We start from the raw sequence: 17,681 nt of genomic DNA on the forward strand, positions 1-17,681 counted from the left end.
TTCATTAATTCTTATTATCTCTATTATTTGTCATTATTTTTTTCTTTTGGCTTGATTTACTATTCTTTCCCTCATTTCTTTAGATACATATTTTACCATTGATTTTCAATCTTTCTTCTTTTTAAGTCCATGCTTGGAGAGCTTTAAATTTCATTCTAAGCACAGTTTTAGCTTTGTTTCATAGAGTTTTATAGGTTATAATTTTATTTATTATTCAGTTAAAAATATTTTATAATTTCCACTGTGATTTTTTTTCTTTAACTGATGGGTTATTTAGGAGTGTACTTCTAAATTTCTAACATTTGGAGATGTTATCTTTTTGTTATGATATCTAACTTAATTCTACTGTGTTTAGAAAACATTCTCTGTATGACTTCTTTCAAACGTATTAAAACTTGCTTTGTAGCCCAGGATATGGTCTTATGTTTCATATGCCTTTGGGGGAAAAATGTGTATTCTGCAACTATTGTATACAGCGTTCTACATTTCAATTAGGTCAAATTTGTTTACTCTATTGTTCAAATCTCTTTTTCTATTTATATTTTATCTGCCTGTTCTATTAGTTTCTAAGAAAAATATATTCAAATTTCTGATTGTGGGTTAAGTCTGACATATCGTACATTAAATGTTTTTGATAATATATTACTAGGTACATACATATTTAAAATTGCTATTATGTTCCCTTTTATCTCTAGTAATGTTTCTTTTAAAGTGTTTTCTGATATTACTCTAGCTATATCTTTCATCTTTTGGTTACTAATTATATGGTCTTTTTAATGGGGCTGCATTTTGGGGACTTTTTTCCCACCAATAAAGAATTACCCAAACTGAACAATTCCTCTATGGAAAAGAGTATGTAGTGGGAGAAAGGACCCTGAGTTGGAAGTCAGAGGCCATGAGTTCTGGTCCCAACATTCTCACTAACCATAGACGCCTAAGTAAATTGCTTAATCATTTATGGGCCACTGTTTACTTATCTGTTAAACTGGATAATCTTTACCTTTGAGGGTTATTATTAGTTTCTATGGAGATCATATCTATGGACATAATTAAAAATTGTAAAATGCTGACCACCACATGTTGCACCAACTCAAATGCCCCTTTGCCTCTTGCTTTGGACCTCTTGCCTCACCTCTGCTGAAAATGGACCCCAACTGCTCCTTCTTCACTGGTGGCTCCTGCACCTATGCCAGCTCCTGCAAATGCAAAGACTGCAAATGTACCTCCTGCAAGAAGAGCTGCTGGTCCTGCTGTCCTGTGCGCTGTGTTCAGTGTGTCCAAGGCTGTATTTGCAAAGGAGCAATGGACGAGGGTGATGTCAGAGAGGGCCTGCTCCCCAATGTAGATTGAGGAACATGTTCAAACTTACATTTTCCTTTTCATTCTACTCTGACCCTTTTGCCACATTCTCTTTTCTATGAACTATGTGAAGGATAAAAGTTGTTGACTTAAAAATATTGTAAAATGCTATATAAATGCCAAATAATTATTACATGTGTTCTAAATAAAATCATGAAAATCAGGAAGCAGCTCACCTCCATTTTGGAACAGTAAAAAGATTTGTCTTTTCGCAAAAATTTTTCTCACAAATTTGTCTTTTCTCTCTCACTATATATACATATAGATTACAATATAATAATATATAATAGTCCACTTCATATAGTCATATTTATAATAAATATATAATAATATAATAAATATATTTATATTTAGTCATTAGGTTCCCTATTTATTCAAGTTCCTTTGTCTCAGTTTGGCCCTTACATCCTTCCCCTTTCCTCTCAGGACATCTTGAAAATACTCAAAGGGATAGAAGAACTTCGTTCATCTTCTATGGAAGAGAACAATTCTCTTTAAGAGTTGTTCCTAAATTTCGTGCCTTTGAAGACTCTCCTTGCTATGTTCTTCCAACTCAATCTTTTTGTCTCCACATGATTACAATGCTTGAAATTCTATGTACTCTCTCAATCTCTTAGTATGTTATGTAGAGCTTTTCAGTAGACTACAGTTTGTGGATCTGCAAATGTTTCAAAGAGAAAAGCGCTGAAGAATTTCATCTCTCTTCTCAGTGCCTTCCCTACTTCATGTTCTTTGACCCTTCAGGTCCTTACTGCCTTAGTAGCTCTCCGTTATCTTCAATCCATAGCTAGAAGAGGAAATAACTTAATTATTTTTCAAATACAAAGATATATATTCTTGCTCTATCAAATTAAATAATGCAGATATATACAAGGAAAAGTTTAATAATTCCCCTTCCCCATTATGTCTTATTGAAGTAACTAATGTTAGAGCTTAATGGGCATCCTTCCTTCCCTTTCTTTATGCTCATGTATACAAATACAGAGATTGTTTAAGACAATTAATTTGGGTTTGTTTTACAAATATGAGATCACATACACATGATTCTGCAGCTTGCTTTTTACTTAGAAATACATCAATGCATAAAAAAATGTATTGTAAAAGTAACTAAATAACATTCTATAGTATGTACATGTCATATGTACTAAGTCATTCCCCTGGTGATAGACATTCAAATTGTTTCTATTCAACCACATAAATACTGCAGTACATTACTACTTTCTCAATTTTTGCTAATCTAATATGTGAAAAATGGTATTTCATTTTACTTCAAGATATTTAAAGAATTTTAAAATGTTTATTAGCCATTTCATATCATCCTTTGAAAATTCTTTATATCCTCTGCCCTTCTACCTTCTGTTTCTAATATTATCAATTTGTAAGAGTTCTCAATATAATTCATGATATAAACTCTTTATTTGCCACGTGCTGAAAATAATTTTCCCAAGTCTATTTGCCTTTTAAAATGTTGCTTATATTGTGTTTTCTCATGTAAAGATTTTAATATTTACATGCATAAAATGCCCATATTTTGCATTAGGCTTCTGGATTTCATGATTTGCTTAAGGTCTGCCCCTCTCTAATACAAATGTTCTTCTAAAATTTTACATTTTACATTTAGATTTTTAATTTATCTAGAATTTTTTGTACATGGTATGATGCACTAGTCTAACCTGTTTTGCTTTAGATGCAATTCTATTAACATAATTTACTAAATAAACTACCCTTTCCCACTTGGTCAGATATTAAGACATATCTACTTAAACCAATTTTGGATTCTGTTCATTGATCTTTTTGTCTATTATTATGCCAAATTCATCATTTTTTTTGGCTTATTTATGTTAAATAAACTATATTTTTGAGAGAAGTTTTAGGTTCTCAGCAAAACTGAGCAGAAAATACAGAGCGTTCTCATATACCCTTCTGTCCCCACACAATAAAATCTAATTTTATTACATTAGATATACAACAAATTGTAGTATCACCCTTTCATCTTTCCGTAAAAATTTACTTGACTGCTCTGCTATTCCTCCATTGATCTTTAAAATCATCATATCCAGTGTAAATAAATATCAAACTGAGATTCTGGTTAAAATTCATTAAATATATAAATTACTTTTGGGACAGGTAGCCATTGTTAGGACATTTTATCAATCTATCTTAGAAAGTTCTCACTCCATTTAATAAGATTTCATAGTTTTATTTATTTAGGTCTTTGTCTTGTGATTTTATTTCTAGGCATTTTATAGTTTGGGTTTTTATTAATAATGGGATTTCCTCCCGACATTTAAATTTCTGTTTATTAAAAGTCAAGCTAATTTTTAAAAAGGTATTTTAGTTTTGTATCCAGTTACCCTGTTCAATAATTTAAATAATAATAACATGACATTTATGGAGAGTTAACAATGGGCTAGGCATTGTTCTACGTCTTTTATGTCTCAGCTCATTTAATCCTTATAATATCTCTATAAAGTAGATACTATTATATCTGTTCTCTAGATGTGAAAACTGAGACCTAAAGTAGAATCTCTTTTTTAGGAAAACAATCTTCTAATATGAAAACGGAAATTTTACTGTTTACCAATATTTACAATAACCTTTTCATTTATTTTTTTAACTGTATTGGCTAAAACTTATAAAACGATGTCAAATAACATAATAATAGGCATTTTTGTCTTGTTCTTGATTTTAATAGAATTGTTATAAAGTTCTATACAGAAAGTATAGGTAAACCCAAATATACACTGGTAATTTGATAATGTTTGCAAATAATGGTATGATAATAATAATAATAAAGCAAAGAAAAAATAAAGGAATTTATATAAAAATGCAAGTATCTTCCATCCTTAAAGAAATCCTTGCTCAATCCCACAACCCTGTTAGGATTTCTTCCCTCCGTAAAGTTATGGAGTGTCTGACCAACAGCAGTTTAAACCATAAGAAGCCTAAAGGAAAGTGATGTTAGGGTAACTCTCAGCAGCGCAGTAATGTCATCAAAGATGTAAGACCTTTCTACTCAACTGCCCTTGGCATGTTGACTTTTCCCCTCATGCTTGCAGAGTTGGTAAGAGGTTTTAATGCAGGACTACCTGTTACATTTTGTTAGGGGAGAAAAAACTATCACAGTGCTGAATTAAGTGTCAGGGATGAATTAAGTCCCACAGGAACTTCTGCAGCAACGAGGATGCCATTGTGGGCTTCTCTGGGTCACTGCTCTTGGACAGTAATTATACTCTGACATTAAAAGGCTCGATCCAGATGGGAAAGACCAAGTTCCCATTATGATGAAGAGTACAAAAGAAGAAAATCCTGCCATTTGCAACAACATGGATGAATATGGAAGACATTATGCTAAGTGAAATAAGCCAAGCACAGAAGGACACATATAGTATGATCTCAGTTATATATAGAATCTAAAAAAGTAGAACTCGTAGAACCAGAGAGTAGAACAATGGTTGCTAGGGGCTGAGGGCTGGGGAAATAATGATGTTGGTCAAAGGATACAACCTTTCAGTTATAACATGAATAAGTTCTGGGGATCTAATGCACAAAATGGTGACCACAGTTAACAATACTGTATTGTATACTTGAAATTTGCTAAGAGAGTAGATCTTAAGTGTTCTCTCCTCAAATATGTATATGTATATTGTGATCATGTTGTACACCTTAAAATAACATTGTACAACCTAAACATACACAATTTTTATTTGCCAATCAGACCTCAATAAAGCTGGGGGAAAAAAAAAGCACAGAGAGACACCTAGGAAAAGGCTGAAGCTCTAAGGAGATTCTCCAGAGGCAAGGTTGAAGGAAACAAACTAGACACAAAAGTAAAAGAAAGTGAGGTAAGGGAGAAGAATATGCTTTTTGGCAGTGTTCATGATGAGGGAGGGAGACAAAAGGGAAACTATCCAACATCAGACCCAGACTTATTTATAGCTCCTTAGTGAGGGGCAGTAAAGCTGCTACAAAATCACCTTCACAAGTGAGGTAGGGGGGAAGATTCGTTCATTCGTTCACTGACACAATTATTCCTAAAAACCAACTATATATGGCAGTGTTCTAGGTATGGAGATTCACCAGTCAACGAGACAACGAGACAAAGTTCCTGCTCAAAGTTCCTGTGCTTCTATTATAACGGAGAAGGGATAATCAATAAATAAACTAGGGTACATTTTTGTAACACTTGAGATAAGAATAAATAAGAGGAAGAAAACTTAACCAGGTGAAAGGTTAGACAGTAGCTGCAGTGGGGATATTTTAGTGGCAATTTACATTGAATTCTCAGAGAAGGTCTCACAGAAGAGGTAACATTTGAGCAGCAACTTCAATGGAGTAAAGGAATAAGCCGTGTGCAGATTTAGGCGCAGAGGGGCAGGGACTGTGTTTGAGGAATAAGAAGATGATGTCTTGGCTAGAGCCTAGTGAATGATCGGGGAGAGTGGCAGGAGACAATGAGGGAAGCCAGACAGACTGAAATCCCTGAGGCTTTTAGCTTGATTTAATCTTCTTTAAACACTTTCTACCTAAGGTACCATAGCTAGTATTCTTCCTCTTGGTATAAGTAGTTCTCTACCTAATGGAGGGCTATTTTCCTTTTGGAGGGCTCTGCTGCCCACCTGCAAGGTACTCTGTCTATTGCATGTTTGTTTGCCTACAGTTTAGAAGTCAACAGAGCTAAAAATAAGTCTCTATGGCGCACCATGATTAATCTGCTAAATTTTGCAGTGAGCCAAGAGCAGCAGGGAGCCAGAGAGAACAGGCCCCAAGCACCCTGGAAAGTCTCTTCCCTGAGAAGGCATCACAAAACTTCTGGTCTTGACTTACTGATTATTCTCCCTTTCACCAAGAAGAAATGCACTTCTTGATGCAAAGAAAACAGCACTTGAAAGATTTGCTCATTCTCAAGATAGTGAACAGTACCAGCTGTTGTAACAGCATCTTCCTCTGTGACACTGATTTTAAAAAGAAGAAAAAAATGACATTTATCTAATTGTAAAAGCAATATTTATTGTTGGGAAATTAGACATGCAGAGAAGTATAAATAAAAATTATCCAAATATCATCACCTGGAGATAACAATTATTAAGGTTATAATTTTATGTAATTATACCCTTAATATATATTTGGATATGCCTGAGGTCATTTGGTAGCTATAATTTTACATACTAATTTTAAATCTAGCATTATTTAATAATCACTTTCCCATTGATACTACCTCCTAATTCCACAAACTGGGCTCTGGGCTCCAACAACACTAAGAGAAATAATGCAGAAGAGTTGGAGTTGGCGAAAGCCAAACTTATGTCCTATGTGGTTGTCTTCTGAGGTAAACACCATCATGCTACAACCTTAGCTTCTTGGCCTCCTCTCCAATGCATAAGAAGGTATCATACAAAGAGGACAGGAGAGACTTGGAGACCTAAAAACTGTTTTTTTAGAGCATATTATTTTATTCGGTGTGTTGCTGTCAATCAGCCTTGTTTCAATGCATAATATGTTGCTGAGGAACATACATATGCACACACCCACACAAGTGGAATTTAAAAAATTTTGACTGCCAATATCATTGCACACACATCGTGACTTTTCTCCTAATAAGTGAGCCTTTCTAACTAGAGAAATTTGCTGATTCCTATTCTTAAGAGATAAGGGGAGCTATCTTCAGCAAAGATACCATCAGATTATTCTCTGCCTGACTTGGAACCATAACTTCAGTTGCCTCCTTATTTTTGGCTCAGCTGAGCCTCTTAATGGTAGTTGTAATGAGTTCAGGCTATGGAAGATTTTAACTGGCTTTTGTATTCCTATAATTTTGGTGTCTTTGTATTTTTCATTCTTACTGTGGCCAAGGCTAAAGGAGCCAAGCACAGACCAAGCCCACTTCTTGGCCAGCTCTAACCATACATAGTATATATGTACTTTATTGTTTTTTGTTACTTACTAGAGCACAGAGGATCATATGACATACCATATCACATGAGCTGTCTATGCAATAGTCATTTCTCCTTTTTCCAGCCTTGACCACTATAGGAGTGAAAGATTAAAAAAAAAAAAGCACAAAAAAGGTAGGAATAAAAAGGCTGAATAAACATAAACTGTGACTGGCCTAAGCCAATCATGGTAATTTTAAAACTCTTTGCCAAGTACTCACTTTTCAGCCTATTTCTTTCCTGATGAACAGGAAAGGTGTTTCTCCTTCGTCCCCTTTTTCTCATCTTTAAATGTAGTGTGAAGACCTAATGCCTAGAGCTGTGGTAGCCACCTAGTGACAGTGAGGTGACAAGCAGGAGGATAAAAAGCAAGCATGCTCAGGATACTGAATCTGAAAGATAAAAAGAGACTGGATTCTTGACATTTTCAAGTTGCCAACATTTTCAAGTTGCCAATCAACTGGAACTAACTCTTCGAATATCTTTTTTGAGAAACGAGAAAATTTAGTGTAGTTTAAGGCACTCTTTCTTGAAGGTGAACCTATCCTAATTGATAGATGCCAAGGGTGGCCAATGAGTGAAAGGTTCAACTTTTCTGAAGGGCATCCTCAAAACTGTAGTAACTGCAAAACTACGAACCAACAAATTCAGTTTCAGGAGTTGACAGCTGAGCAAACAGGATGCATTTATCTTTTTTTTTTTTTCAGGTGAGGCAACCCTTGGTTGACCTCACTGATTGCAAGGACCTTGCCAGTTTACAATCCCTTATTTTTTATTTTTTATGCCTACAGCACCTGGTCTTCCTAGGTTGTCTCCCATCTAGGAAGTCTCCTAAGTACTAACCAGGCCCAACCCTGCTTAGCTTCCAAGATCAGACTTGTTCAGCGGGGCATGGCCGTAGACACATTTATCTTTTCAACTGGTGGAAACCGATCTTTCCAAAAGACAGACAAATAAAGAGTGGGCAAAAAGGAACCAACCAGAATCTATATCCCACAATACCTTAAGTACAAGAAATGTGGCATACTCTTTAACCCATTTCCTGTATGCCCTGAGAATATTTGCCATTGGAGCTTCCGGCTGCAGCATTTACCCCAAGATAACTCACGGATTACAGTCCTAACCTTACCCTCAAAGTTTGCCATGAAATATCTTGCTTTTATTATTATTTTAGCGTCACTCTAGTATATCGATAGTCTTAGGGAACAAATGATATCATTCTCTTTATAGCATTTAGTTTTTAGTAATGGTATTTTCACTTACAAAACATGGTAATTCCCGATCGCTGAAAATGTCAAATCCTAGAAAACAGTATTCCTATGTGTGATGTTAAATTCATGCTGGCAGCAAGCTGAATTTTTTTTCTAAATGGGAAATGGGTTAAACATTTTCTGTTAACTCTAAAACATGTTGGCATTAGTTCTTATGTTTTTAACAACACCCATTGGAGAAAAGATAATCCACACAGTATAAGAACAGAGATACTCATGAATAGAGGCATCTCAAAGAGATTTGGGCAGGCACTAAGGAAAAGCATGGAGTTTAGCCTAAGCATGCATCCATCTCAAAGCAGATGGTACAAATTGTGGGTTTTCAGGACCCAAGAAAATTAGAAGTACCACTTGATTTCAGCTGCCTTATAATTAAAACATTTTTTATAACATTTTAATTTCCAACAATTTTTAGTGAATGGTTATTCATTTCGCAAATTCATTCACTGATAGTTTTAAGTAATCATCTTTCTCATCACATCTAAAATATCATTGGATTTATACAAAAAATTGAATTATGGAATCTCTTCAGGACTTTGGTATTAGGGAAAGTCCCTCAACTTGGAAGTCTGACCAACAAGAATTCAAATTTTCTGCTATTAACTAGTTGTGACCTTGGACATACTTTACTTCATTGAACCTCATTTCTTAAATGAGAATAATACCCACCACAAAAGGCTACTGAGTGATTTAAGAATGTAAAGTATAGGACACATAGATTTTGATAAGTAGCAGCTTCTGTGTCAATTAGAGTCTAATGGAAATAGATGGAACATTTAAATTATGGTATTTTAAGATTTTTCTTACAAATAGATTATTTCCAAAGGTGAACAGGACTTAGGAGAAGCACACTGAGAAAAAATTCCCAGGGTAAACAAATAAAGATGCTCTCCAAATTTAATTTACAAGGGTGTTTCCCACATTACTGTTGTCTTAGGGAACCTCATGAAACAATCCAGATGTACAAGTATAGGATATTGTTACATTCATACAGCTGAAGACCATAAAACCATGAAAAACAGTATTATAAGAGCAAACATATTGCCTTCAATTACATTAGTAATATAGTGCTTAGTGAAAAGTGTAGATTTTAAGATATTGTGGAGAATAGACTTTATTTTGCTAAAATTATATGTACATTATATTTTTCATCTAAATTTATATCTAGATATAATTATTTAAAGCCAGACTTTAGGATTCATTGGGCTCTTTTATAAATTGCCAGCTTTTTTTTCAGTCTTGAATGAGGTAGAGTTCATTTACCCTTTTTATTTTCGAGCCTGGAGGGGAGGAAGGGTCACCTTTAACCTGATTCAGATGATTTAGGCTGAGTGGCTAGTATTGTTCAGTGATGAGCCTTCACAAGTGTGTCTGAATTAGATCTATCTCTGAGATGCTGTAACTTCTTTGGGGTGAGGTTCAAGGTGTAGATGGAAAAAGTTGCTTGCCTGTGTGAATTTAGAGTACTGCCTTGCCAAGTGTTGCTTGTTCCATTTGGTTAATTATGCACAGGGTATCTGGAACTGGGAAACTGAAAACTCAATTCCACAAACTGAAGAAACGTATATACAGAGAGTATAATAACTTGTCCAAGGTTATAGAGCCAGTAAGAGTAAGTATCTAGGGGAAGAAGTTGGAAAACAACACTTTATTAGTGAGTGTTGGTAACTGTTGGCTGCATTTGACCATTTCCTGAATTCAGAAAAGAATTTTTATGTTTGCAAACAAGGATAAAGAGACTAGAGAGAACATAAAAATTCATGGACTTTCAGAGATGGAAAAGAAAACTCACCACCCCAAAATGTAAAAATTAAATGTAAAAACATCTTTGAGCAGCAAAGGCTAATTAATTATAACTCAGCTTTGAGGCAGAGGTCAAATTAAAGGAGTGCCCATTACAACTTTGTGAAAACCACTGGATGGAGTAAGGACTTCACGGCAAAAAGCCAATTAGTTTGTAATATCCAAAAAATGCTTATTTAGATAAAATAACTCAGAGTAAGGAGCTAAAGTATGTACTTTTCCCAGTGATATCTAACAGACTTAGTTACCTGATATTACAGAGTTGGAGTATAGAAATATGAGAAAATAGAAATAGAACACCCTAATAAAGCACATCTTATAAGGAAGTATGGATATGGATACCGACATATACAGCAGATCGGAATCAAATGGATAAGAAGTCTATTAAGTTCTGGTGAGTTTTATTGGAAGTTGGGCAAGAAAAGGAATGAGAAAACTGCACCATCCATTAGGAGGTCCTACTGCCCTTTATTTCAGATGTGGCCAAGAAGGATAATAGAAAAAGACGTACTTTACCCATGTCAGAGTCAGGGCCATAGAGAACAATGGAAAAAGAAGTTCCTCCACTCTCTAGAGAGATTTACTCAAGGAACATTTCTCACCTCAAAGATGGAGGGCCTTAACAATATTTGCCCGCCAGAATTTCAAAATTGCTATGGACCAGTGATTGCTACATATCACAAAGTTTTCTTTTCTAAATGGCAGTACTATTCTTGTTATGCTGTGCCTGTTTCATCGTCACTTAATGAAACATAATTTGTGCACATAATAAACACAATTTGTCTTTTTGGCTCAATTAGCTTGTATCAAGGAACCACATTAAGATCTATATTGTAGAGATTGCTGTGCATCCACAACATAGAGGAAACCTGACTCAGCTAAACTTTCTAACTAGATGGGACTCTTGGGTTGTCTCTATTGAGGTGAAAATAAGTGTAATCTACATGGGAGAAAGAGCTATCCAAATATTTGGTGAGCAGAAGGGCAAACTGTAATAGATATTACATCTCCTCGCCAATATTTCAAGTTTTCCTCTTCTACTCACACAGAATTGCACTTTCCTGCTCCCAAGAACCTGGGTGTGGTCATGTGCTTTTATTCAATAAAATGTGAGAAGTGATCCACATTTAAGCATTTAAGCACCACTGCAAACTATTCTCTCATCTTGCTACTACAACTGACATTCCCAAATGGTATAGCCTCCATCAGCTTATACTGCAGAGGGAGCATAGAAACCTTTATTGTTCTAAGCCACTGAGAATCTAGAATTGTTTATTCCCAGTGCATAATATAGCCTATCCTATGAATATTGGTATACAAGTTAAAATATATAGGAAATGACTTAAAAGAATACAGAATATAATTCCAAACTGTTAGGGGAGAAAATAAATGAAAAATTTAAAATTTTATTTAATATTTTATTTTATTTTAAATATTAAAATTTTATTTTAAATTAAAATTTTAAAAACAATCAAGAAGCACAATAGGAGAAAAAAGGGAACACAGAGAGAGAGAGCAATAGAAGGAAGCAAATAATATGGCAGAAAAAAAATTAAATGTATTTATCAGATCTTGTAAAGTTATCTTGCTTTAATAAGTCATCCCTAAATGTCAGTGACTTACATAATCTAAGGTTTATTTCTCACTCACATTACATGCCGGTTTTTACTTGGCTTTAGATATTCAATCTAGGACCCAGACCAAAGGAATAGCTTCAGTCTGGGACACCACAAGTATTGTGGCAGAGAACAACTCAGAACAACATGGTTAAAAGCTTCTACTCAGAAGTGGCGCATTTACTTCCATTCATTCTTAATTGATAAAAATTATCAATCAATCAATCAATCACATGGCCAAGCCTATTAATGGACTTTTATGTTAATGAAGTTAGAAGTAGAATACTTTCACATGGACAGACCTGGAAGAGAGGAGCCTTGTAAGGAGGAGTTGTTAGGAAGGTTTGGAGAATATTTTGATAATAATTTACCATATCAAATATAAAACTGATCCCAATGGGAATTGTCTAAACTATCCAATTGTAAGTCAAAGATTGTCGCACTGGATTAAAAATAAATCCAACTCTACTACTCTATGAGTGCTTCACCTACAACATAGGGACAGAGAAGGTGTGAAAGTCAAAGCATGGGAAAAACAGACTAGGAAAATACTGAACAAAGAAACCTAGTGTAGCTATACTAGTATCAGACAAAATAGACTGTAAAGCAAAAAGCATTTCTAGAGATAAAGATGGCCACTACATAATAAAAACATCGGGATAATATAACAATTCTAAACTTTATGTGATTAATAATATAGTCTCATAATAATGAACAAATTCACCATCTTAGAGATTTTAATTTCTCATAGTAAATTAAAAAGACTAAAAAATTAAGGATATGAAGAATCTGAGCAACACAATTAACAAGCTTAATGAAAAAGATAAGTATAGAACACTGAACTCAACAGCTACAGAATATATCAAGTACAAAATACTTATGACAGTTCATAATACAAGTCTCAATAAATTTTAAGAAATTTTTAAGAACACTTACTTGACAACATAAAATTAAGTTAAAAATCAATAACAAAGACAAGTAGAAATACTTCCATGTATTTGGAAATTTAAATTTCTATTTGTGGGTTAAAAAATGTCATAATGGAAATCAAAAAATTCTTAGAACTGAATGATAAAGAAAGTCATATTCAATACTTGTGAGATGCTGCTAAAGTCTTATTTTGAGGAACACGGATAACTGTATATTCCTAAGTAAGAACAAAAGAGGCTCAAAATTAATGAACTAAGCATTCCGACTTTAGATATTAGGGAAAAAATAGAATAAATGTTACAAAAGCAGCAAAGATATAATCAAGTTTTTTTATTGAGAGAAATTACATAATTACATGAGCAATCTTGGGCCAAACACACCCATGGGCTGCCTGTTTTAGACCAATCAGCATATCAACAACATCTTTTAAAGTCCATCCTCCTAACTGTATTAAAAAAAAAATCTTTTAAGAAAATGAGGGAAAACAGAAGCAACCAAGAGAAAAAGCAAAGCAAGACTGGTTTCAGCTCAGTGTAGCCTCAGCCTGAAATCTCCAGGAGCTCTGATGTACACACTGCGCCATGGTCTTTCTTGCATTATAAGGAATGAGGCACTAGGCAGTCACCATTTACAGATTGTTACAGGGATGAGTAGTGCATAACTTCCAGACATCTCCCGGTAATGTTGCTCCAATCTACCAAGGGCAAGCCTCTTGAAAATGTTGCAGGTGTAAGCCATTAGCAGCATCACATGCAGCAGCTGGAGAAGAATGAGCATTCGAAAGCAAAAAATGAAACCCAGGCAGTCTGGACAGAGCACCAACATTGTCTGCTATGCTCCACCCCTTGCATAATTCAGGTCCACTTGCTTTGCACATTTCTTTCACTCCATTCTTTTATAACGTCTCCCAGGATGCTGGTTGATCAGAATTTCTAGGAAAACTTAATAGAAAAGTTAGTGAGATGAAACTACAGCCTCCATGCTGCAGCTGGTCCTGAGGTCAGAACAGATACTGATTATTTCCTTTACTAACCATTCTCTATTCCTGAGCCGGCATTCTGTTGGTTTAGGTAACTTCCCTGGTGGTGTCACCTGAGGGGTCTGAGAGTTTGGTTATCATGCTGCTGTCTGGACAGATGAGCTCTACTTGCCGATTTACAGTGAAAACTGGGCTCAGAGTACTAAGAGATACGCCAGTGGCTCACAATGAGTGCTAAATATATTCTTCCCTACCACCATTATGTAGCAGCAACCCTACCTCTTCATGATTATCAGTCAATTACTCCTTCAAATATGGTAACTCTTTTCTCTTCTTGCTGGTCTACTGGCACAATGAGCCCGAAATGTCAATGGCAGCCACAGCCTAAGTTTAGTAGAACTATAAATGTGTCCCCTAGTGGACGTGTCCCCTTTCTAGAAACAAAGACTGCTAGTTCTTAAACTAAAGAGCCTAAAGCTTCAGAAACTAAAAGCAAAAGTTCCCAGGTTGCTGGAACAGGGCTGTCCTCCTTCTCATTCCTTTCTTCTCAGCGGTAACACAGGACCATACAATGATCGTTGGTTTAAGGCAAGAGTGGCAAACTTTTTCTGTAAAGAGCCAGAGCCTAAAGTATTTTAGGCTCTGTGGACCATAGAGTCTCTGACACTACTCAGCTCTACCAATGTAACATGAAAGAAGCCATAGACAATATGTAAATGAGCATCATTGTGTTCCAATAAAACTTTATTTGTAAAACAGCAGCAAGCAAGATTTGGCCTTTGAACCAGTTTGCCAACCTCTGCTTTAATATATATATTCTGTATCCAGAAGGAGTGCCCCATCTTTGTAAAATATCATCTCCAAGCTGTTGCTTTAGCTGTTTCTTAGAGGCCATTCCAGTGCTCTAACAAGCTAGCAGCGTATGAATGATATGGGATGTAGCAGGAACAGTTAATCACACAGGCTCGGGCCTACTGCTGAACATCTTTTTTTATAAATTGGGTCCCTTCATCTGAAGTGACAATATGTGGAAGATCCCATGTTAGTGATCAGATACTCCATGAGCCCTTGAATAGAGGTGTTGACCAAATCAATGCAGGAAGGAAAAGGTAAATGTACATTTATAAAATATGCTGTCCTAGTCAAAATGAATTGCTGGCCTTTCCAAAGGTGGAAGGAGTCTCATGTAATCAAGTGCCACTAAGTGGCTGGTGGTCTCCTTAAAAACTCATGCACTATCGAAGGGGTTCAACATCAGTCTCTGCTGTTGACAGGCAGGGTTGCAGTTGTAGCAATGTCAGCTTTGGTGAGCGATGTCATGTTTTTGTGCCTATGCATAGCCTTTATTTCTGCCATCATGGGCTATTCCATTCATGAGCCCATTTCATCAGCACTGTGGTGACCAATGACTGTGGCCAGTTTATATCTGCACTGCGGCTCTCCTTTTGGTGCTTTCTAGAGACCTCACATGGTGTCTCAGCCACAGATATCTCTAGGATTACTGCAGGGTATAACTTCTAAATAAGTACCTTCTAGTGAGGCAATTTCATTCAAACAGGGGCAAGTGAGAATACCAGAGAACCATGAGGGTGTGACCTGTGAGCAACATCACCTGCAGCAGCTGGGGGATGGGCATACCAAACTGGTAAAAAGGATCCTGGGGGATCTGGGTGGGGCCCAATTCCTCCTTTTTCTCATAATCCAATGCAGAGACCAGTAGGGGCCAGAGCATTGCTGGATGGAGGTGTGGTTCTGCCCTGGGGGTGAGGAAGATGGGTACTGTAGCCTTGCTACAAGGCACATTATTGTTTGAGAGTATGAGTGGCCTTTAGTGTAGGAAATACAGTTAGGACTTAGGTAGCAAGGATCTGAGTAAATGGCATCTGTTTAGTGATTTGTTTGCGATGCTCCTCTGCTGCCCCTTTGCTATCCTAACTTCCATGCAAGCAGCCTTGTATGCCGGGAATAATCAGGCAGGACCTAGACACCAAGAGGACTAGGTTTAGAAACCAGTCAGTCAGATAATTATCATGGAACATCAGCTGCTTTTAGTAATCTTTTTTTTATAGCCTCATTGAGATATAATTTACATAACACAATATCCACCCATTTTCAGTGTATCATTTAATGAATTTTATTATATTTATAGTTGTACAACCACAATCTAATTTTGGAACATTTCTATCACCCTAAAAAGAAACTTCATGTCCACTTACAGCCAGTTTCCATTTCCATTTCCAATCCTAGATAACACTAACCTATTTTCTACCTCTTTTTGGACATTTAGCGTATTTGCCTTTTTGGACATTTAGCATAAAGGGAATCACAATCTATCATTTTGCAACTGGCTTTTTTCACTGAGTATAATGGTTTTGCAGTTCACCCATGTTGTAGCATATATCAATCCTTTATTCCTTTTTTTGAATTTTTATATATTTTTTTCAATTATAGTTGACATATTAGTTTTGGGTGTACAACAATGATTAGACATGTATATAACTAATGAAGTGATCACCACAATAAATCCAAGACCCATCTGACATCATACATAGTTATTACAATACTACTGACTATATTCCCCATGCTATACTCTACATTCCCAGTACTATTCTGTAACTACCAAATTGTACCTCTTAATCCCTTCCCCCTTCAGCCATCCCCCACCCTCCAATGTGACAGCCATCAAAATGCTCTTTGTATCAATGAGCTTGTTTCTGTTGTTTATTTATCCTATTCTCTAGATTCCACATGACATGTCTTTGTCTGACTTAACTCCACTCAGCACAACACCATCTAATACCTCACTCCTTTTCATCGCCCAATAATATTCCATTGTATGATTATATCATATTATGTTTATCCATTTACCAGTTGATGGGCATTTAGGTTTTTTTCTACTTTTTGGCTATTGAGAAAAATGCTGCCATAAAGATCTGTGTCCAAGCCTTTGTATGATCATGTGTTTTCATTTTTATTGATGATCTTAGGGAAACGGGACTTAGGCATGCCAAGGAAGGAGAGCCTCCAGTCCCAGTGGAGTTAACATTCAGGCTTACCCCTCCCACTGAGTTGGAGAGAGGCAGTGTCCCCAGTCTCAACTATTTCATTGTTAGACAACTAAAGGGCACTCCCAGGATAGCCATCAGTGTGTAGAGTATCTACAAAAAGTCTGCATACTTACTTAATGATAAAAACCTTCTCTTTTACAATCAGGAACGAGACATTCCTATATAACAGTTAAAGGCAAGAAGAACAGTTAAAAAAATACAATAACTGTAAAGGAAGAATCAGAACTCTTATTATTTAGAGATGCAGAGAAAAATCAAAATAATTTATAGATAAGTTATTGAAATGAGTGTTTTGTAAGGTTACTGAATTTGGAATCAAAACCAAGATATTCGAATCAGTTTCTTTTATATACATCATCAAAACACAGCTTTTTAAATATAAAACCTAATTTAGAAAAAGATTACATTTACAACAGCATATAAAAATAAAGTAGCCAGGAATAAATCTAAATAAAAACATCCAAGCCCTTCCTGTAAAAACTGTCATACTTTAAGGACAATGAAGATAACTTCTATAAATGGGGAGTAATGTCATATTTACATAGAGGTAGACTCGATATTGCAAATATGTCAACTCTCCTCAAACTGATTTATAGATTCAATTCAATCCCAATAAAAAACAAGTTTTGAGGTTTTGTTTGTTTTTTGGTTGGTGGTTCATAAGCTGTTTCTAAAATTTCTACAGAAAAACAAAGGACCAAGAATAGTTAGGACACTCCTGA

General features: G+C 35.6%; 1 protein-coding gene across 4 annotated transcripts in view; it reads right to left on the reverse strand.

The window, feature by feature from the left end:
• SLC8A3 (solute carrier family 8 member A3) overlaps window positions 1–17,681 on the reverse strand; it is a 157,060-nt gene that overhangs the window by 125,919 nt on the left and 13,460 nt on the right. For 2 of the 4 annotated variants that reach the window (XR_005655540.1, XR_005655541.1), the window contains exons 2-3: window positions 17,073–17,117; window positions 13,223–15,871 (exon numbers count right to left, since the gene is read on the reverse strand). The gene's annotated coding sequence lies outside the window, so the exon portion shown is untranslated. Of the gene's footprint in view, window positions 1–1,132; window positions 1,197–2,111; window positions 2,147–13,222; window positions 15,872–17,072; window positions 17,118–17,681 lie in introns of those variants that run through there. The other 2 variants (XM_039875366.1, XR_005655542.1) reach the window with 2 other exon arrangements.

The sequence above is a fragment of the Pteropus medius genome, unplaced genomic scaffold (assembly GCF_902729225.1).
Source record: "Pteropus medius unplaced genomic scaffold, Ma_sr-lr_union100, whole genome shotgun sequence".
Taxonomy (NCBI): domain Eukaryota; kingdom Metazoa; phylum Chordata; class Mammalia; order Chiroptera; family Pteropodidae; genus Pteropus; species Pteropus medius.